This window comes from Bos grunniens, chromosome 15 (assembly GCF_055505025.1).
Source record: "Bos grunniens cultivar Pamir isolate PY7600 chromosome 15, Bosgru_T2T1.0, whole genome shotgun sequence".
Lineage (NCBI taxonomy): Eukaryota > Metazoa > Chordata > Mammalia > Artiodactyla > Bovidae > Bos > Bos grunniens.
Window position 1 is genome coordinate 72,694,937 of NC_141179.1, and position 23,718 is coordinate 72,718,654.

At 39.3% G+C, this 23,718-nt stretch overlaps 1 long non-coding RNA gene across 11 annotated transcripts in view; it reads right to left on the reverse strand.

The window, feature by feature from the left end:
* The window catches only part of LOC147358453 (uncharacterized), a 137,930-nt gene that overhangs the window by 82,682 nt on the left and 31,530 nt on the right, over positions 1–23,718 (reverse strand). For 8 of the 11 annotated variants that reach the window (XR_015141680.1, XR_015141682.1, XR_015141684.1 and 5 more), the window contains one exon: positions 320–472. This is a non-coding gene — a long non-coding RNA (uncharacterized LOC147358453). Of the gene's footprint in view, positions 1–319; positions 473–6,121; positions 6,244–23,718 lie in introns of all 11 variants that reach the window. The other 3 variants (XR_015141688.1, XR_015141683.1, XR_015141689.1) reach the window with 1 other exon arrangement.

Sequence of the window (23,718 nt, forward strand, 5' to 3'; positions counted from 1 at the left end):
TATAGAGACATTTGTAGAGACACCTGCCAAATGTGTTTCCCTGGGTCTGTTTACTCTTGAAATCTTTTGTCAATCTCCCCCCCGCAGGCTACAAGCAGGGCTGCCAAGCTTTCTGAGGAGCTCTGCAAAGGCATGTCTTTAGAAAGGTAGTTTAGGGGATGCACCACCTCCCCATCTCGTGCTCTTATCAAAATGTCAGAGGAGCACACACGCGGAGACGATTTCCTCCCCTTCCACATGCATTAGCCTCAGTCTGTGGATTAGATGGCTATCACGGAGACTGAAAGCGAGTGGAAAAAGACATTAAAATATTTCTTGCCTTAAGTTCCCTTTGTATTTTTTCCAGGCCAGAAGGGAAGTCAAAACTGCTTCTCTCCAGGGTTGGCAATTTCCAAGAGATCAAGCTGAGTGTGGGGTAAGGAGCAAGCAGCTTCTTGGGGCCCCTCAAGCTCCAGCTGTTTTCTTGATTTGTCTATAAGGAAGCAGGAAAAGGTGAAAGGTATTAAGGAGATGAAATGCAAGGGTGGGAGGTGGGAACTCCTTGCTAAATTGTAGCTCCAAATTGATTTAAGAAAAGGTTCCTAGGTAGGAGCAGCAATTATGTGGAAATGGAAGTATTCCTGGATACTACTGAAGGCCATCAAATACTTCACCACTTCTGTGACTCCGAGGGACAGAAGACTGTGTTTTGTTTGTTTGGAAATTTACAGTCACAACTCCTTACCCCAGGCTTCGAGTCACACCTGCAGACCAGACATTATTCTGGGACTCTCAGGCTCCCTCAGATCATCTGAAGTAGATGAAAAAGTTCCTCCCCAAAGAGAGAAAGCTGTTTGTTTGCAAGTAGACCGTTCTCATCAAGATAATTCTACGAAATGTTTATTCTTTAAAAGTAATTCTGTAATATGGATCCTGTTCTGTAGAAAGAAGATGAGGAACTTTATAGTAAAATAATCATCAATTAAAAATCCTGGCTTTTTCTCTTACTAGCTGGGGGACCACAGGCAAGTTACTTCATCTGTTTTCTCATCTGTGCGTGCTAAGTCACTTCATTCACGTACTACTCTTTGCGACCCCATAGACTGTAGCCCACCAGGCTCCTCTGTCCATGGGATTCTCCAGGCAAGAATATTGGGGTGGGTTGACATTTCCTACTCCAGGGGATCTTTCTGACTCAGGGATTGAACCCATGTCTCCTGTGACTCCTGCATTGGCAGAGGGATCCTTTACCAATGGTGGCTCAGGAGAGATGTCACTATTTTAGCTTAATTTGAAACAGGATATAGTTCTGAAGTTGACGATTTTATGAAAGGGCAGAGTAGAATGAAAAAAAGAGAGAAGGAATTAAATAGCTCATTTTATACAATTCATCCCCCTCAAACAACGAAGAAGTAAATGAGTTTACCCAGAAGGACTCTTGGGAAAATCAGCATTTTGCAAATGTCTACATTGAAAACTGCTTGAAATTCCAAAAACACCTATCTGTTGTTTTACCAAAGGGAAAATATGTCACAATCCATGACAAGAATTAGAAATACCTCTGAATATGCCATAGAGAAAACAGCTATTTACTCAGCTGAAATAGCTCAATAACTTTATTGCTTAGAAAATGATTGTTTTTTCTCTGTAGAAATGATTTTCCCATTCTTGAAAGATATCCTCGGAACTGACTCAGTTTCTTTCAGGTAATCCTAAGTGAGATCTGAGCTTATCAAAAATGAGTCTGCAAGTCACCTTGAGAAGGGTGGCATGTTGAATTGAGTTAATAAACATTATTCATACATTCTGTTTTAAAATCAAATCACCAGATACGCTGTTAGGCTTTTGTAATGGAGAAATGTAAAAGTAATAACGAAGTCCATGCATTATTTAAATATAAAATATAACACTGTAAACAATGCTATTGAGATACTGGATACTGGATACAAACAAAATGCAAAATGTCAAATATAGGAGTATAATTCAAAAGAAACTTAACACATAAATGTGGAATGTAATATATATGTATTTTTATATAATTAAGATAAACATTAAATTATCAAGCAAATTATCCAGAAGGTAGAGGTCACATTAGGATTTAAAGATGAGGGAACACTTTACAGAGGAAGTATTATTTTACTTTGTATCTGTATTTATATACAGATACTTTGTATCTGTATACAAGTTTATAATTTGTATAAACTTGTAGAGAAATTGTAGAAGGCAATGGCAACCCACTCCAGTACTCTTGCCTGGAAAACCCCATAGACGGAGGAGCCTGGTAGGCTGCAGTCCATGGGGTCTCCCGACTTCACTTTCACTTTTCACTTTCATGCATTGGAGAAGGAAATGGCAACCCACTCCAGTACTCTTGCCTGGAGAATCCCAGGGATGGGGGAGCCTGGTGGGCTGCCATCTATGGGGTCACACAGAGTCGGACACGACTGAAGCAACTTAGCAGCAGCAGTAGAGAAATTTAAAAAAAAAAAAAAAAAAAGCATCCTTGTTTATCGAGTTTGCTGAAGTAAAACTGTGAAGGCCAAAAAAATGAGCTAGGTGTAAGGACAGGAAATGGTAAATAGATTTGACCTTTGATATCTGGTAATGACCCTGGTGTCTCAGAGGTTAAAGTGTCTGCCTGGAATGCAGGAGACCGGGCTTCGATCCCTGGGTCAGGAAGATCCCCTGGAAAAGGAAATGGCAACCCACTCCAGTACTCTTGCCTGGAGAATCTCATGGAGGGAAGAGCCTGATAGGCTATAGTCCATGGGGTCACAAAGAGTAGGACACGACTAAGCGACTTCACTTTCACTTTTCTTTCACTTTTAATGACATAAGTATGTTGGATGTCTGGCTAAGGTTTGTAGACTGTATCATGTATGCATCCCAGAGCCCAGGAGGGTTTTTTGACCAGGAAGAGAAGTAGAGTTTGAGGAATAATATGGCAAAAGTGCAGGTAATAAGTTGGAGAAGAGAATGAATGGAGTTAGGACAAGCAGCTATCATTTCCTTTCAGAAGGTTTGGCTTGAAACAGAACACAAACAATATTCGAATATTTCATATTTCAAATTATGATAGGCAATATTTTTATGAGGTGGGGAACCTTATGCAAACTGATGTTATCTGGGTTATCAAAAGACATGGCTCCCTCTTTCTACCCAGCTACAGAAGGATAAAATGATCTTTCTTTGTAGTCAGTGCAAGAACACTGAAGGGTTCTGACTACTGCTAATGTATCCCAGATGCCCTGATGGCTCAGATAGTACAGAATCTTCCTGCAGTGCAGGAAACCTGAGTTTGTTTCCTGGGTTAGGAAGATCCCCTGGAGGAGGGCACAGCAACCCACTCCAGTATTCTTGCCTGAAAAACCCCATAGACAGAAGAACCTGGTGGGCTACAGACCATGGGGTCACAAAGAGTCAGAGGAGACTGAAGCAACTTAGCATGCATTGTCCAGCTATGAGAATATTTTCATTGTTTCCTTCTATGTTTTCTCTTCAACAAAAGTAATTTAAAGAGACTATCTATCCATATATCTAAAAGGTATTGGTTGAAATGGAAACATGAAAAAGAAAGCGAAACTGCTAGCCACTCAGTCGTGTCTATTTGTCACCCCAGGGACCATAGCCTGTCATGCTTCTCTGTCCATGGGATTCTCCAGGCAAGAATACTGGAGTGGGTTGCCATGCCCTTCTCCAGGGGATCTTTCTGACCCAGGGATCAAACCCGAGTCTTTAAAGCAAAAGTAATTTAAAGAGAATATCTATTCACTTATCCAAAATATATTGGTTGAAATGGAAATATATATATTAATAAAGGAGGGACTGAGGGACTCTAATATATGGCCCCTAATACTTCTAATTGGAATTTATCTAATACTGCATTCTTTCCCTTTGCCAATAATGCACACTCATCAAAAATCCATATGTATTCTTAATTTTGGCCACTTTTCTTCATATAAAGAAGATAAGAAGGTAGCTCTGCTCATTGGGAGTATTTCCCATCTCTGCTGTCTTTAAGGACTACTCTATGTGAGACTGTAATACAGAGACCATCAATTTGTGGCTCATACAATATACCCATACATAAATCAAGTTCAGAATTTTTGGCTCATACAATATTGAATCAAGCTCTTTTTCTTCCTCCTCCTTCAAAGGGAATCGTCTGTGACCAATAGGTTTGAGCTGAGCGAGCAATAGCAGTGTGACTGTAGAGACACTATATTTTTCTGAGCCAACTTTTCGTGTACCTGCCTGTGTTACTGACCAGCTCTTGGATGATCCTGGCTCTACCATTTTCATCTTATCATATGGTCTCTCTCAGCTGATAGAACTAAAAACTACAAAACATTTATGGAAGAATTTTTTTTTTAATTTGGAAAGACATCCATTTTCATTAACTGGAAGACTAGATTTATGTTAAATGACCTATCCAAAGTGATCTACAAAATCAGTCAATGCCTATCAAAATCCCAGTGGCATTTTTAAAAAATAGAAATAGAAAAACAGTCCAAAACTTCACGTGACACCACAGAGAACCCAAAATGGCCTAAACAATCTTAGGAGGGAAGAGGAAAGCTGGAATCACCACACTTTCTGATTACAAAATATATTACAAAGCAACAGTAGTTATAAGAGTATGATACTGGCATAAACACAGGTCTATAGACCGACGGAATGGAATAGAAAGTCCAGAAAAAAAACCACACGTAAACAATCAACTGATCTTTGACAAGGTTGCCAAGAATATACAGCACTGAAATGACAGTCTTTTCTACAAATGGTGTTGATAAAATTGGATATCCATATGGGCTGCTTTTTTCTTAAGGTGCATAATTCTTTGTTGGAGATGACATGGAATTTTTTTCAGCTTATATCATAATTCTCATCAGAGATTGAGCTATAAATGTATAATGTTTTTCCTACCACAGGTAATTTTTGTACCAAAGAGTTTGCTCAGCTGTATGACCCAAGCCATAAGTATATACGCATTGAAATCTTGTCACCCTATATGAAACATAATTGTTTTTCTATAAATATTCTATTTCTAGAAGCTGAAGATAATACCAAACATTATGCTTTCTTCTTATTTTTGAGGTTAAAAGAAACAATAATTTATCCTTTATTTTGGATGAGATTTCCTGACATAATTTCCAAATTTTCATAGGCTTTATTTCCCACCTTCCAGATCCAGTATTCATACCAAGGCCCACAATCTACTTAACATTCCTTGCTCATATGATTTGATTATTGTTGTGCTAATGATTTACTGAGTCAAGGGAAGTTTATGTGGAAAAATCACATAGTCAAAGTCCCTTTATACTATAACAGTACAGAGGGTGAGAATGTCAACATAACCCTGGTGAAGTGAAAGTCGCTCACTCGTGTCTGACTCTTTGCGACTATACAGTCCATGGAATTCTCTAGCCCATAATACTGGAGTGGGTAGCCTTTCCCTTTTCCAGGGGGTCTTCCCAACCCAGGGATCAAACCCAGGTCTCCTGCATTGCAGGCGGATTCTTTACCAGCTGAGCCACAAGGGAAGCCAATGAATACTGGAGTGGATAGCCTATCCCTTCTCCAGCAGGTCTTCCCAACCCAGGAATTGAACCAGGGTCTCCTGCATTGCAGGCGGATACTTTACCAACTGAGCTATCAAGGAAGTTCATATAACCCTTTCTTTTCTCGTCATTTCTTGTCATAACCCTGGACAAGAATATAAATGTAGACTGTTGTCTGTCTTCTGTGATGGTAAACTGCTTTCTGCCCTCCTTTTGGTAGTAATGGAAAAGAACATGGCTGCCAATCAATGACTATATTTATCTAAGACCATGCCAACCACTTTCGGTAAACATTCCATGTTTGATGTAGCCGCTGCAATAAGAAGTGCTGTTTGATTGAGTTTGGAGGAAATCTACTTTCATACTCTAAGACTAGAAAGGGGGCAGTTTCAGAGGATTTCACTTGACTTTCCTTACTATGATAAATCTTAGTCCATGGGTCAGGGAATAATATAAGTGTGTAAATTATCAAGTATGTCCATTCCAACTGATCTTTGGAGACTGGGAAATAACCACAGGTTAACTCTATAGACCTAGTGGATCACCATAAGCTGGATACAGATAAAGATACCATTTATTACCTCATTCACTCTAATAGCATCAATGAATAGCATCTGGGTGTCACTGAAAACTCAGCTCCTGTGTCCAACAGTCCTTACATTGTCTGGTCATTGTTTTTTTCCTCAGTGTATGATTTTCATTACTGAAAAAGGAGAGCAAGTCATTACTGAGCACATTTGGTGTTGAAATTCTTTCTTCCTGATGAGACAGCTTCAGCTTCAAAACCTGGGCTCTAGATCTGAAAAGTGGCTTAGACCATAAAACGAGTCAAAGAATCTCTGATTCCTGTTATTTTAGGGTTCTGTTATCTCCACTGGTATCAAAGAACCTGGTTTTGTTACACAAAGCATCTTCTTCTATTATGTGTAACTTGGAGAACAGAGTCACCCCTGATTTTACTGCCCATTGCCTGTGCATTATTTTTTCCAATAAACTTTAATCTAAATTTTACTTTTTTATTGCCTTTATATTTTTGTGAGAACACTAAAGTTTTACTTTCTGAGCAAAATTTCAATTACATGATACAGCATTATCAGCTACAGTCACCAAACATTAGATCCTCAGGCATTATTCCTATTATAACCGAAAGTCTGCACCCCTTTATCAGCTTCTCCTTACTTGCCTCACCCTCACACCAGTCCCAGCAAACACTTTTCTACTCTGTTTCTATGAATTCAACTCTTTTCTCTTTTTTTTCAGATTCCATGTGTAAGTCATACCATGAAGTACATGTTGTATTTGTCTGGCTTATTTCACTTAGCATAATGCCCTCCAGATTCATCCATGTTGTTGAAAATGGCAGGATTTACATCTTTTGTAAGGCCAAACAATATTCCATTGTGTGGATATTATGCTTAGTATATTATATTAATCCATATATATGTATATGCATAAATTATATATATATGTGTGTGTGTGTGTGTGTTTATATATATATACACATTGAACTGCTGTGATACACAAGGAAATACAGATATTTCTCTCAGATAATTATTTCATTAATTCTGGATATTTACTCAGAAGAAGGGTTTTAGATCATATGATAGTTCTATCTTTTGTTCATTAAGAAATCTCCATCAGTTCAGTTTAGTTCAGTGGCTCAGTCATGTCCAACTCTGTGACTCCATGGACTGCAGCACACCACACCTCCCTGTCCATCACCAACTCCCTGGAGTTTGCTCAAACTCATGCCCCTTGAGTCAGTGATGCCATCCAACCATCTTGTCCTCTGTCATCACCTTCTCCTGCCTTCAGTCTTTCCTAGCATCATGGTCTTTTCCAATGTGTCAGTTCTTTGCAACAGGTGGCCAAAGTATTCTTTGAAATTTCCACACCATTTTCTGTAATACCTGAACCAGTTTATATTCCCAGCAACAGTGTATGAATGCTTCCTTTTTCTCCACATCCTTGCAAGCATTTGATATTGTTGTCTTTTTTATAGTAGACATCCCAAAATGTGTGAGGTAGTGTCTCACATTTGCATTTCCTAATGATTTGCATTTCACTTATAATTATAATTCAGGTACCTGTAGGTCATTTGTATATTTTCTTTGGAAAAATTATTATTCAGGTCCTTTTTTCACTTTTAATCAGAATTTTGAGGGGGTGTTGAGTTGTATTCATTCCTTGTATATTTTGGATACAGACCACTTATTGGATATGTGGTTTGCAAACATTTTCTCCCATTCCATATGCTGACTTTTCATTCTGATGATGATTTCCTTTGCTTTGCAAAAACTTTTTAATTTGTTGTAGTCCCACTTGTTTATTTTAGCCTTTGTTTTAGGTATAAAATCCAGAAAATAATCGCCAAGACCAATGCCAAGGAGCATACTCCTAATACTTTCTTCTAGGAACTTTGTAGTTTCAGGTCCTATGTTCAGGTTCAAGATCTATTTGGAGTTGATATTTTTGTACTGTGTAAGACAGAGATTTCATTCTTTTGCATGTGGATGTCCAGTTTTCTCAACACCTTTTATTGAGGAAACTGTCTTCTGCATTACTTATTCTTGGAGACTTTGTAGAAAAATCAATTGACCATATGCATGGGTTCATTTCTGAGCCTTGTGATATAGTCTGAAGTCAGAAAGTGTGACGTGTTCAGCTTTGCTATTCTTTCTCAAGATTGCTGTTTGAGGTCTTTTGTGGCTCCATATGAATTTTAGGTTTCTTCTATTTCTATAATAAAAGCCATTGGAATATTAATGGCATTTGCATTGAATCTGTAGATTATTTTGGGTAGTATAGACATTTTGACAATCATTTTTTCTAATCCATGGATTTGAAATATCTTCCTATTTAGTTGTGTTTTCTTCAATTTATTTTCTTTAGTATGCAGATCTTTTACCTCTTTGGTTAAACATATTTCTAAGTATCTTATTCTTTTTGATGTGATTGTAAATGGAATTATTTCCTTAATTTCTCTTTTCAGTAATCCATTGTGAGTGTACAGAAACTTGTTCAAATTCCCACAGCTAGAATATTATAGCATTGCAGAATTTAAAAACAGACATTCTTCCCTTTGAAGACCGAGTTCCTAACAGCCTGAAACTGTCTCCTTTTGTCTCAACTGGTAAGCTTCTCTCTTCTGAGATGGTGACCCTTTTAAGAGCACTTCTTTCTCCCTGGGTTCTCATATCCTCGATGTCATGAACCACGTTTTATGTCTGGATTATACATGAGTTCTTCTTGGAGGTGGCTCCAGTCTAACAACCCAAGACTTTGAAGAGTTTTAATGAATACTATTTAATCATTTTTCCCTCAGTCATTTATCCTCTGATATTTAGTAGGTATTTAGTAGGCATTTCAAAATCCTGAAAGATGATGCTGTGAAAGTGCTGCACTCAATATGCCAGCAAACTTGGAAAACTCAGCAGTGGCCACAAGACTGGAAAAGGTCAGTTTTCATTCCAATCCCAAAGAAAGGCAATGCCAAAGAATGCTCAAACTACCGCACAACTGTACTCATCTCACACGCTAGTAAAGTAATGCTCAAAATTCTCCAAGCCAGGCTTCAGTAATATGTGAACCATGAACTTCCTGATGTTCAAGCTGGTTTTAGAAAAGGCAGAGGAACCAGAGGTCAAACTGGCAACATCCACTGGATCACGGAAAAAGCAAGAGAGTTCCAGAAAAGCATCTATTTCTGTTTTATTGACTATGTCAAAGCCTTTGACTGTGTGGATCACAATAAACTGTGGAAAATTCTTCAAGAGATGGGAATACCAGACCACCTGATCTGCCTCTTGAGAAATTTGTATGCAGGTCAGGAAGCAACAGTTAGAACTGAACGTGGAACAACAGACTGGTTCCAAATTGGAAAAGGAGTTCATCAAGGCTGTATATTGTCACCCTGTTAATTTAACTTATATGCAGAGTATATCATGAGAAACGCTGGGCTGGAAGAAACACAAGCTGGAATCAAGATTGCCGGGACAAATATCAATAACCTCAGATATGCAGATGACACCACCCTTATGGCAGAAAGTGAAGAGGAACTCAAAAGCCTCTTGATGAAAGTGAAAGAGGAGAGTCAAAAAGTTGGCTTAAAGCTCAACACTCAGAAAACGAAGATCATGGCATCCGGTCCTACCACTTCATGGGAAATAGATGGGGAAACAGTGGAAACAGTGTCAGGCTTTATTTATGGGGGCTCCAAAAATCACTGCAGATGGTGACTGCAGCCATGAAATTAAGACACTTACTCCTTGGAAGGAGAGTTATGACCAACCTAGATAGCATATTCAAAAGCAGAGACATTACTTTGCCAACAAAGGTTCATCTAGTCAAGGCTATGGTTTTTCCTGTGGTCATGTATGGATGTGAGAGTTGGACTGTGAAGAAGGCTGAGCGCCGAAGAATTGATGCTTTTGAACTGTGGTGTTGGAAAAGACTCTTGAGAGTCCCTTGGACTGCAAGGAGATCCAACCAGCCCATTCTGAAGGAGATCAGCCCTGGGATTTCTTTGGAAGGAATGATGCTAAAGCTGAAACTCTAGTACTTTGGCCACCTCATGCGAAGAGTTGATTCATTGGAAAAGACTCTGATGCTGGGAGGGATTGGGGGCAAGAGGAGAAGGGGAAGACAGAGGATGAGATGGCTGGATGGCATCACTGACTCGATGGACGTGAGTCTGAATGAACTTCGGGAGTTGGTGATGGACAGGGAGGCCTGGCGTGCTGTGATTCATGGGGTTGGAAAGAGTCAGACAGGACTGAGTGACTGATCTGATCTTATCTAGTAGGTATTTAGGGCTTACCTTGTGGCTCAGCTGGTAAAGAATCCACCTGCAATGTAGGAGACCTGGTTTGCTCCCTGGGTTGGGGAGATCCCCCGGAGAAGGGAAAGACTACCCACTCCAGTTCTGACCTGGAGAATTCCATGGACTGTATAGTCCACGAGGTTGCAAAGAGTCAGACATGACTGAGAGACTTTCCCTTTTACTTTTCATTTAGTAGGTATTGCTTATGTTTCTTTACTTATGCTTCTCTGAGAAAGCAGGAGCTATGTTTTAGTTATGCAGATATGCCCAGTGCCTAGTAAAGTGGCAGAAATATTTTGATCATTCTGTACAAACTTGATGAATTAAAAAATGAATAGAGAAGACCTCTTTTAAGTTCTAGCAATTCGTTTACATTGATCATCCTGCATCAGTTTAGGATGATGACTCACAAAACAGGAGTTCAGGTCATAAATCTAATATCCTATAACCATATATCACTGGGAAAGTTACCAAAAACATATGAACTCCAGTTTATCCATCTGAGATATGAAATGAGACATACACTTTAAGTTGTCAGTTCAGGGATAAGAGATAATGCATAGGAAAAAGTCCAATCATTTTAAACTTTACATAAGTGGAAAAAATTGATTACAGATACTAAAAATAACCATGCACTCTTTAATCAAGGATGTTTTGAGAATTTCCTTTAGTACTTTTAATCTATACCAATCACATCATTTTGTTGTTAACTTACTTTTCAAACACCTACATTTTATTTCCTCACCTATAAATGGTGACTTAAGGGTTAGACTTTGTCCAGTTATTCCCTTGCATTTTCTTCTGGATGTATTCATAGAGCAATGCTCATGATATCTAGGCTTACCTGGTGGCTCAGATAGGAAAGAGTCTACCTGCAATGCAGTTCTGTCCAGGGCCGAGAAGATCCTCTGGAGAAGGGAATGGCCACACACTCCAATATTTTTGCCTGTAGAATTCTATGGCCAGAGGGACTGGTTGACTACAGTCAGTAGGGTCACAAAGAGTCAGACATGGCTGAGTGACTAACACTCTCATAGTGTGTACTCAATAAAACTCGGGTGCTTTAGAGTTACCCCAAATACTTTTTAAAATAAAATTCCTTTGAGACTTTTATTTTCTTTGCTAATATGAAAAATGTCACCATCCCTATGGGTTCTTTCAGATTGCGCTTCATCTGGTTAGTAGTTCAGTTCAGTTTGGTCAATCAGTTGAGTCTGACTCTTTGCAATCCCATGGACTATAGCACGCCAGGCTTCCATGTCCATCACCAACTCCTGGAGTTCACTCAAACTCATGTCCATTGAGTCGGTGATGCCATCCAACCATCTCATCCTCTGTTGTCCCCTTCTTCTGCTTCAATCTTTCCCAGTATCAGTGTCTTTTCAAATGAGTCAGTTCTTCACATCAGGTGGCCAAAGTATTGGAGTTTCAGCTTCAGCATCAGTCCTTCCAATGAATATTCAAGACTGATGTCCTTTAGGATGGACTGGTTAGATTTCCTTGCTGTCCAAGGGACTCTCAAGAGTCTTCTCCAACACCACAGTTCAAAAGCATCAATTCTTCAGTGCTCAGCTTTCTTTATAGTCCAAATCTCACATCCATACATGACTACTGGAAAAACGATAGCTTTGATGAGATGGACCTCTGTTGGCAAAGTAATGTCTCTGCTTTTTAATATGCTGTCTAGGTTGGTCATAACTTTTCTTTCAAGGAGCAAGCATCTTTGAATTTCATGGCTGCAGTCACAATGTGCAGTAATTTTGGAGCTCAAAAAAATAAAGTCTATCACTGTTTCCATTGCTTCCCCATCTATTTGCCATGAAGTGATGGGACCAGATGCCATGATCTTAGTTTTCTGAATGTTGAGCTTTAAGCCAACATTTTCATTCTCTTCTTTCACTTTCATCAAGAGGCTCTTTAGTTCTTCTTCGCTTTCTGCTGTAAGGGTGGTTTCATCTGCATATCTGAGGTTATTGATATTTTTCCCGGCAATCTTGATTCCAGCTTGTGCTTCATCCAGTCCAGGATTTCTCATGATGTATTCTGCATATAAATTAAATAAGCAGGGTAACAATATACAGCCTTGATGTACTCCTTTCTTGATTTGGAACCAGTCTGTTGTTCCATGTCCAGTTCTAACTGTTGCTTCTTGACCTACATACAGATTTCCCAGGAGGCAGGTCAGGTGGTCTGGTATTCCCATCTTTTTAAGCATTTTCCAGTTTGTTGTGATCTACACAGTCAAAGTGTTTGGCAGAGTCAATAAAGATTTTCTGGAACTCTCTTGCTTTTTTGATGATCCAACAGATGTTGGCAATTTGATCTCTGGTTTCTCTGACTTTTCAAAATCCAGCTTGAACATCTGAAAGTTCACAGTTCATGTACTGTTGAAGCCTGGCTTGGAGAATTTTGAGCATTACTTTGCTAGCATGTGAGATGAGTGCAATTGTGCAGTAGTTTGAGCATTCCTTGGCATTTCCTTTCTTTGGGATTGGAATGAAAACTGACCTTTTCCAGTCCTGTGACCACTGCTGAGTTTTCCATATTTGCTGGCATACTGAATGCAGCACTTTTACAGCATCAACTTTTAGGATTTGAAATAGCTCAACTCTATTTCCACCCATTAAATATTCTTGATCTTCACGACCCAGATAATCCCGATGGTGTGATCATTGACCTAGAGCCAGACATCCTGGAATGTGAAGTCAAGTGGGCCTTAGAAAGCATCACTATGAACAAAGCTAGTGGAGGTCATGGAATTCCAGTTGAGCTCTTTCAAATCCTGAAAGATGATGCTATGAAAGTGCTGCACTCATATGCCAGCAAATTTGGAAAACTCAACAGTGGCCACAGGACTGGAAAAGGCCACTTTTCATTCCAATCCCAAAGAGAGGCAATGCCAAAGAATGCTCAAACTACTGCACTATTGCACTCATCTCACACGCTAGTAAAATAATGCTCAAAATTCTCCAAGCCAGGATTCAGCAATAGGTGAACTGTGAACTTCCTGATGTTCAAGCTGGTTTTAGAAAAGGCAGAGGAACCAGAGATCAAATTGCCAACATCTGCTGGATCATGGAAAAAGCAAGAGAGTTCCAGAAAAACATCTATTTCTGCTTTATTGACTATGCCAAAGCCTTTGACTGTGTGGATCACAATCAACTGTGGGAAATTCTTCAAGAGATGGGAATACCAGACCACCTGATCTGCCTCTTGTGAAACCTGTATGCAGGTCAGGAAGCAACAGTTAGAACTGGACATGGAACAATAGACTGGTTCCAAACTGGAAAAGGAGTTCGTCAAGGCTGTATATTGTCACCCTGTTTATTTAACTTAAATGCAGAGTACATCATGAGAAACGCTGGGCTGGAAGAAACACAAGCTGGAATCAAGACTGCTGGGACAAATATCAATAACCTCAGATATGCAGATGACACCACCCTTATGGCAGAAAGTGAAGAGGAACTCAAAAGCCTCTTGATGAAAGTGAAAGAGGAGAGTCAAAAAGTTGGCTTAAAGCTCAACATTCAAAAAACAAAGATCATGGCATTCGGTCCTATCACTTCATGGGAAATAGATGGGCAAACAGTGGAAACAGTGTCAGACTTTATTTATGGGGGCTCCAAAAATCACTGCAGATGGTGACTGCAGCCATGAAATTAAAAGATGCTTACTCCTTGGAAGGAAAATTATGACCAATCTAGATAGCATATTCAAAAGCAGAGACATTACTTTGCCAACAAAGGTTCATCTAGTCAAGGCTATGGTTTTTCCTGTGGTCATGTATGGATGTGAGAGTTGGACTGTGAAGAAGGCTGAATGCCGAAGAATTGATGCTTTTGAACTGTGGTGTTGGAGAAGACTCTTGAGAGTCCCTTGGACTGCAAGGAGATCCAACCAGCCCATTCTGAAGGAGATAAGCCCTGGGATTTCTTTGGAAGGAATGATGCTAAAGCTGAAACTCCAGTACTTTGGCCACCTCTTGAGAAGAGTTGACTCACTGGAAAAGACTCTGATGCTGGGAGGGATTGGGGGCAGGAGGAGAAGGGGAGGACAGAGGATGAGATGGCTGGATGGCATCACTGACTCGATGGATGTGATTCTGAATGAACTTCGGAAGTTGGTGATGGACAGGGAGGCCTGGCGTGCTGCGATTTATGGGGTCTCAAAGAGTCGGACACGACTGAGCGACTGAACTGAACTGAACTGATATTCTTTTGGAATTGTCAAGTCTCTCTCCCTAATAGCTTTTGACTGTCTTGTCTTTGATTTCCAAGTGGACAGAGCAGGGAGAAGAAAGAAAAGAAAAGCATAAGATAAGAGGTAGTAAGTCATAAGTAATATTGACTGAAAAGGAACAGAGGGATTTTTCTTTGCCTTTCAAAGGTGGCTCAAATGTACTTTTGAAATCACTTTCAGGAGGAAATAGATTACAAACACAATTTTCTCAAGAGATCACGCAGCTTATTTTTATCCTTTGTGCTTTTCAAGGAAACACAACAGATGGGTGGGACTTGTGAAACCTAAACTACTTTTCTAAACAGGAGAATGAGTTCAGAAAAGAAGTTTCTGCACTCCCGAAACTCTCCAGTGCCATGAAGATTGCAGCTTTCTGAAGTGGCATTTCATCTTGGGATTTAAACATGCTGAAAAAGAACCACTTCCTGAGTAAACTGCCGCTTTACATAGAACAGTCCAATGCACATGCGATTGAAGTGAATGAAGTGGAATTTTGGAAAAGAATTACAGGAAAAAAACTACACTTGAAGCAAAAATTCTTTGCTCAGAGGCATCTGCATTTGCACTAAATGGTCTCTAAGATGGACAGTTGTCCTCATTCTTTCCCCCATCACTCTTTTTTTTCCCCGAAATGTCTTTTCATTTATAGGAAAGTGGGATGTTGCTGACCACAGTAACTTGGGGAAAGAAAAGCATCCCTAAGTAAGACACTAGAGGAAATACACTCTGACACCATTCTTCCTAAAAACTCACATCATTTTCTTGGTGACACATCATCATCACGATTGAAAATTTATTCTATGAAATAAATTTATTCTATTGAAAATTTATTAATCCCCTGCCCCGATCAACACAGCCAGAGCAGAATCACACAATGTAGCTTTTCTTATGGAATTTAGAAGAAATGATTCAAATTTTTCTTTTTGAAATTGGGACTAGGTTACTCATTCTCTCTTTTGCCTATCTTTACCAAAAACTGTGTGTGTGTGCGTGCTCAGTTGTGTCTGATGCTTTTTAACTGGGGACTGTAGCCCTTCAGGCTCCTCTGACCATAGGATTTCTCAGGTACGAATACTGGAGTGTGTGGCCATTTCCTTCTCCCAAAATTGTATAGGGTGTACAAAACTGAAGCAAATATTGATGAAAAATCTAAACACAGATTGAATTCTTGAAAGCAGCATTTTGCCTGCTAGTCACATGGCCTCTTGCTAGTCTTGTGTACTTAGCCAATCAGTTGTGTCTTACTCTTTGCGACCTCATGGACTGTAGCCCGCTAGGCTCCTCTGTCCATGGGGTTCTCCAGGCAAGAATACTAGAGTGGGTTGCCATTCCCTTCTCCAGGATATCTTCCCAACCCAGGGATTAAACCTAGGTATCCTGCAGCTCCTGCATTGCAGGCAGATTCTTTACCATCTGAGCCATAGTCTGGCATTAATTTGTACAGTATATACTATATTATAGACCCTTGGTCAAAACACTTTCTTTTTCTATCCTTAAAATAATGGAGGTCATAAAATAATGAATATGAATTCAGAGGTCTTTATGAGACCTTTAAAATTTCTTTGGGTAATAAGATCTTTTGAGGCTCTGATAAATTCTCAAAAAAAAAAAAAAAACACATAAGCACACAAAATTTTGTTCTCAAATTCAAGAGTTGATGTACCTGGGTCCTGAAGAACATAAAAGAGACAATAATCTTTTTGGACTCATCTTGTTAAGGGCACAAAGCATGTACAACTGAAATGACTGGAAAATATATATAAAGTTACAGTTACAAATTCAAATGTGACTACAAGGGTTTCAGGCAAGCGATATAAATGTGTTAAGGGACAAGGACAAAGAGTTAATATTAAATCTTATTAATATTAATAAAAAATCTCCATTATTTTAAAGCTATGATATTCATAGACAGATGGACAGATAGATACATATAAAAATAAATAGGCACGTATACACATAATGGGTTGGCCAAAAGGTTTGTTTGGGCTTTTTCATAAGATGATATGGGAAAATCCAAATGAACATTTTGACCAACCCAAAACATATCCATGCATACATATACTCTGTGTGTGTGTGTGTGTGTGTGTGTGTGTGTGTGTGTATTTCATAGGATGAGTAACATGAGTTCAGTGATTTAGCCCTTATGTTACCACTTTGTGGTCTTTGAAAAAAAGCATAGCTATGCAGCAAATAATGCCTATGACAGACAAGGCCTGCATACTACTCACTCACTAGGAATGGGTTAAGAGTTAAGATAAAAAAAAAAAAAAAAGAAAGAAAAAGGAGTTAAGAAAGACACCGTTGCAAAACCAGGCTTTCTGATGCAGAGTTAGAAAAAGTCATCACAGTCAAGATTTGCCCACATGTTATAATGTATTCATAAATAGCACCTTAGGCGACATTGACATTCATACATGTGCTTTCAAAAAGTACTTTAACTCCTAGAGGAGTGGTCAGGTGTTCCAGGATCTATGTTTTAAGGGAACATGCCTGCTTTTCAGTGTGTGTGCATCTGCTATTTCAGTTGTAGGGAATTATTGCCTCTTATTCTCTCTGCTACTGATATTCAACATGCTTTGGCTCCGCTCTGGGGCCTTAGGCCTAGTACTGTTTGTGGATCCTATTGGCTTTGATGAAAGAGAGAGAGAGGGAAAGAATGGTTTTAAATAAAAAAATCAGAAGCTCCAATCACTCCAAGTGGCAGCAGTGTCATTAAGTATGACAAGGAATGTATTTTTATATTATATTTAGGAAATTTGTGAATGCTGATGAGGCTTTTCTGTTTTTTTTTCCCTGGGCAATGTCACTGCAATGCTGTGAATGCTGCCTGCACATATATATTTCTCCTTTTTCCTCTTGCCTGGGTTGTAGGTTTACTATTTATCCTGATCTGAATAGTTAGAGAATGTACCTGTGGTTTTTATTGGAGGTTAATGTCAGTGACTGCTTGGCCCAAGGTCATCTTAAACAGAGTGAAATTATAAGTTGACTGTGGTAAGATAACACATTTGCCTACACTTCTGCTGTGCTCTGTCCTGGTGTGTCGTCATGGGGAGCTATTCAAGTGAAGTCTCAGTTTCCTCATCTATAAAACAGAGATAACATTAGTATTTCTTCACTGAGTTTTTGGGAGGAAAAAAAAATCATCAAATGAATGTTTAGCATAGTACAGGGTATGTGGTAAGGTCTAAAAAATGTTAGTCATGGCTCTTATGAATCTTTGTGTGCTTAGTTGCTCAGTCATGTCCGACTCTTTGCAAAAAAGTTCGGTATCAGTCAGTAAGCATAGAGGGCAAAAAGAGTGTGGCAGGCAGATCTCATTTATCTCCAAGATTCCTGCCCCTCCTGACTATATGTTCCCTATATGACCCTTTCCCCTTGAATGTGGGTGGGATTCAGGAGTACAATGAGTCATTGCACCTGTGATTATGTTACATTATACATCAAAAGGGATATTTCAGATGTAACTAAGGTCGTTAATCAACTGACATTGAGTTAGTAAAAAGTGAGGTTATCCTGTGTGGGCCTGACCTAATCAGATGAGTCCTTAAAAGAAAGAAAGTGAAAATGTTAGTTGCTCAGTTGTGTCTGACTCTTTGCAATCCCATGGACTGTAGCTGGCTAGTCTCCTCTGTCCATGGAATTCTCCAGGCAAGAATACTGAAGTGGGAAGCCATTGCCTTCTCCAGGGGATCTTTCCAACCCAGGGATCAAACACTGGTCTCCTGCATTGCAGGCAGATTCTTTACCATCTAAGCCACCAGAGAAGCCTAGTTAATTTACTTTGAAACCACCCTTACCCTTAATTGTTAAGCTACATATATCAACTTGTGAGATACTGCAAAAGCTTCTAGAATAGTGTGTCAAGAGCACTGCCTTTCAATATGAGACCATACCTGTCAATGTAAGCTAATCAATCAGGGCCTCAGAATCAGAAGTCTAACTTTGGCAAAAAGTAGGCTTCTTCAGAAATATGATCAGATTCTATTTATATCACCTACCAAAAAAACAAATCATCATGAAAACATTCACATAACGAGAAGAAATATATACATGCATACATATGCGGATATATATGTGTGTGGATATAAATTTGTGTGTGTATAATATATATTATATATATACATATATTGGACACACACAGGCATGTCTATACAGCTTAAGTAAAGCAAGATTGAGAAAAGTAAATGCTGATTTTCCCTTCCACCACTGAGAAGTGGTTCTCATCAGCCCTTCCTTGTGACTCTGCTTTGTCGCTATCTTTCTCTGCCATGGTCCCCATCACCAACCCTAACCAAATCCTCAGTATGGACTTCCATACAGTGATGCCAAAGTTACCTTGGGATCCTGAGATAGCTATGTTGGATATCATGTTAGTTTTGCTAAATTTGCAGGCAATTTCTTTTTATGTCTTTTAATTATTGAGAGGGTTGCCTGTTTTAGCACCTTTCCATTGTATTATTCACTCAACTTCTAGGTTTCATAGCAAAAGACCATGAAGTTCCCCGGGGAGAAGTAACTATTGGTTTTCTAATCAAACAAGGTCATGTTTGATTTAGTTCAGTATCACTCTTGGTAAGAAGCACCCACCCCTGTGAGTGATGTTAGAAATGAATATGAGGCTGGTATCTCTGCTAATAGAGGGCCAGAGTGACTTCATTTCCTCTGAGCAGCTGGAATCCTCCATTTTTTCAAAAGCACTTAATATCAGGATACGTATCCATTTATTTATTATCCACATTCAGTGGCATGCAGGGGCTGGAAGGACCTCAAATCATGAAATCCCATTGCTTGTTTCTCCCACGGCTCTGCTGGCTACAAAGGAGACTGAGAGAGAATGAGTGTTCATGTGTGCATGTATGCGGTCATATGGTGAGTGTTTTCTCTTGCACAGACTTACATGAAATTGTTTAGGGAAATACCTATTTGAGATTGAAAGTGAAAGTGAAGTCGCTCAGTCGTGTCCAACTCTTTGCGGCCCTGTGGACTGTAGGCTCCTCCATCCATGGGATTTTCCAGGCAAGAAGACTGGAGTGGGTTGCCATTTCCTTCTCCAGGGGATCTTCCCAACCCAGGGATTGAACCCGGGTCTCCCACATTGTAGGCAGATGCTTTACCTTCTGTTTGCTTGTGTGTTTGTTGTTTCTCTCAACTGGATAGGAAATATATGCCCCAGGCATCTCTCTTTTGATAGTTGTGTCCTGTTTATTTCTTCAAGTATTTTATCTAGATGCCATCTTAGTTCTTCAAATATATGCTTCAACTTTATTTATATCACTGAGAGCTATACCTTGGACACACATCACTCAGTAAGTCTTCCATTTAGCTTGTTCTCTCATACACAGCACAATGTGGCCTGATGAGGGACTCAGGGGAGCCTATGTCTTAAAAATATCCCCTGTAAATGGATTACCTGCATTCATTGCTTACACTGTGACCCACAAAAAGTGAAAATCTATAGACCTAATTCATGTAGGATTTTTGAAATAAGGACTATGTCTTAGTTCTATGGGTGGCTGTAGACTGGGTGGCTTAGAAACAACAGATGTTTATTCCCACAGTTCTGGGGGTTGAACATCTGAGATTAAAGTGCTAGCATTATCAGAAGGCAGGAGATGGATAAGCTCGCTTTTACTGATGTTTCCCTGAGAATTATATATATATTTTTCTTCTTTGTCAGAGATTGATATCTTGTGATGTCAATGGACACTTTACACATGAGCTTTAAAGTATATGTAATGTTCAGCATTAATAGTTTGCTTGAAAAACACTTAGATATGAATGGATTCTACTCAATTAAATCATAAGAAAAAAATGAATAAAGATCTGGAGCATGGAATTATTGTTTTCGTCTGGCTGTCTTTCATTTCTGCTCCTGTTTTGCTTCCAGTTTTATTGACATATAGCACGGAATAAGCTTAAGGTGTATAGCACAGTAATTTATACATACACCATGTAATGATCACCACAATAAGTTTAGTGAACATCCATCATCTCATACAGTTACAAAATAAAAGAAATAGGAAAAGTTGTTTTTCCTCTGAGGAGAATGGTTAGAATTTACACTCTTAGCAGCTTTCACATATAACATACAGCAGTGTTAATTCTATACATCAGGTTTTGCATTGGATCCTTGGTGCTTCTTTATCTTATAATTTGAAGTTTGTGTTTTTGGGCTACCTTCATCCAATTTCCCCTCCCTGCAACCCCTACCTCTGGTAATCACAAATCTGTTTGTTTTTTTTTTTTAATGAATTTCTTTGTTTTTGAAAAACAATCGACCTACAATGTTATGTTAGCTCTTGGTGCATAACACAGTGATTCAATATTTCTATACATTTCAAAATGATCACTATGATAAATCTAGTTATATCACCTGACAAAGATATTACACAATTATTGACTATATCCATTACTCTCTACACTTCATATGGATGACTCACTTATTTTGTAACAGGAAGTTTTACCTCTTAATCTACCTCACCTATTCCTCTCATCTAGCTCCCTCCCGTCTGGAAACTACTTGTTTGTTCTTTGTATCTATGACTAAGGTTCTGTTTTGTGATGTTGGTTCATTTGCTTTGTTTTTTAGATTCCACATGTAAGTGAAAGCATATGGAATTTGTTTTTTACTGTCTGACATTTCACTTAGCATAATACCCTATAGGTCCATCCACATGTCACAAATGGCAAGATCTCATTTTGATGGCTGAATAATATTTCACTGTGTATATGCATACACCAGGAGCTAATTCCCTGGTAGCTCAGTTGGTTAAAAAAAAAAAAAAAAAAAAAAACCTGCCTGCAGTGCAGGAGACTTGGGTTCAGTCCCTGGGTCAGGAAGATCCCCTGGAGAAGGAAATGCCAACCCACTCCAGTATTCGTGCCTGGAAAATCCCCTGGACAGAGGAGACTGGCAGGCTACAGTCCATGGGATCGCAAGAGTTGGACACAACTTAGCAATGAAACCACCACCAACATAAAGTTGCAGCTGCAGCATCCTCATGGAGTTTACATTTCAGGGCAGCTGAAGGTGGACAAACTAAGACCTATAACCTATGTGGTCAGTCACACAGAGGTACGTTCCACAGAGAACAGTGTAGAGCAAGGAAGGTGGGTGCAGGGCGTGGGCAAGGGCAGTGTTATGTTCATGGAGTGCTCAGGAAGGTTTGATGAACTCTCGGTATTTGACGATGGACCTGAAAGAGGTGAGGAAACAAACCTTACATGAGATCGCTCCAAGTTACGTCAATCACATCATGGTCTATGTCATGTGCACTCTCTAGCATGGGACCCAAACTCGGCTAAATTGCTGTCAAAAATAAGAACTTTTCTTAATGCTAATGTACAAACAAGCTCTTGGTAGCAGACTTGGCTAACGTTTTGGAAGAATGTGCCTAAGAATGGCAAAGGAAATCAAAATCAAGCTCAAGACTCTCAACCCAGTCCTGACTAGAGATTTCTTAAAATTATTAGTTTTCTCCACACTGGTTTGAACAAATTCTATCACATATAAATGGAATAGTCATGTCTTACATGTCTATTTGTTATTAAGAAAATGTAAAAATTTTGTATGTGCGTGTATCACATTTTCTTTATCCGTTCACTTGTCTATGGGCACTTAAACTGCTTCCATAACTTGGCTATTGTAAATAGTGCTGCAATAAATATGAGTGCAGATATCTCTTCAAGATACTGGTTTTATTTCCTTTGATGTCTATCCAGAAGTGAGGTTGCTGGATTGTATAGAAGCTCTATTTTTAATTTTTTGAGGAACCTCTGTACTGTTTTTCATAAAGTGAAGTCACTCAGTCGTGTCTGACTTTTTGTGACCCCATGGACTGTAGCCTACCAGGTTCCTCCATCCATGGAATTTTCCAGGCAAGGGTACTGGAGTGGGTTGCCATTTCCTTCTCCAGAGGATCTTCCCGACCCAGAGATTGAACCCAGGTCTTCCACACTGCAGGAAGAAGCTTTACCATCTGAGCCACTAGGGAAGCCCCTAGTGTTTTTCATAAAGCCTCTACCAATTCCCAGTCCACCAACAGAAACTTGTTGAGTAGATCTTGAGCGTTCTCAACACACACACACACACACACACACACACATGCACACAGTATATATACAGAAAATGTAAATATAAAACACTAACATTGCTAATTTGAAAAGCCTACAACTCTTGCCCCCTAATTCTTAAGAAGCAAGCATAGATACAACACTTAACTAATTCTGAGTGAATTCCACCCAGATATATTGCACCTAATTGCCTTTCTACTCTGACACTATAATCTGGTAGTCATGCTGGTATCTATATCATTGCTATATTTCTGTAAAGATCCCACTTCTACTAAAACACACCACAGTCAAGAGAGACAAATAAATGGAAGACAGGTATGGCAGCATGATATATTCTTGGTATAAATAAAAGGTATGTACTCCAACTCCTGGGCTTCCCAAATGGTGTTAGTGGTAAAGAACCCATCTGCAAAGGAGACGTGGGTTCAATCCCTGGGTCAGGAAGTTCCCCTGGAAGAGGGCATGGCAACCTACTCCAATATTTTTGCCTGGAGAATCCCATGGACAGGAGTCTGGCGGGCTACAGTCCATTGGGTCACAAAGAGTCAGACGCAGCTGAAGCAACTTAGCACACATGTATACGCTCCAACACTAAGGCAAGCTGTTTACCAAGTGTCCACAATATACTACTCATTCTGAAGACCATCAGATTTAAAGCAGCTTATTCTAGAGGTCTGCAGGTGGTGGTAACTGATAATTCCAGGTTCCGTGGTACGTGCAGGGGTGGGGAGCTGACACGTCTTTGAATGGTGAGGCTTCTAGGTCCTAGAGAGAATGGCTCCAGAATGGACAAACTTTGATAAAAGGGTAAAAGTAAGGATGATTCAGTATGTGAAGCAAAAAAAAGTTATTTTATACACATGAAAGAAAAGTTCAAAGAGCTTTTTAAAAAAAAATTGTTTTAATTAATTAATTTATTTTAATCGGAGGCTAATTACTTTACTATACTGTGGTGGTTTTTGCCATACATTGACATTGACAAAGAGCTTCTTTAAGATAGAAAACAAAAAAGGAAAGGAGTGATGTTTAAAGACAATGCAG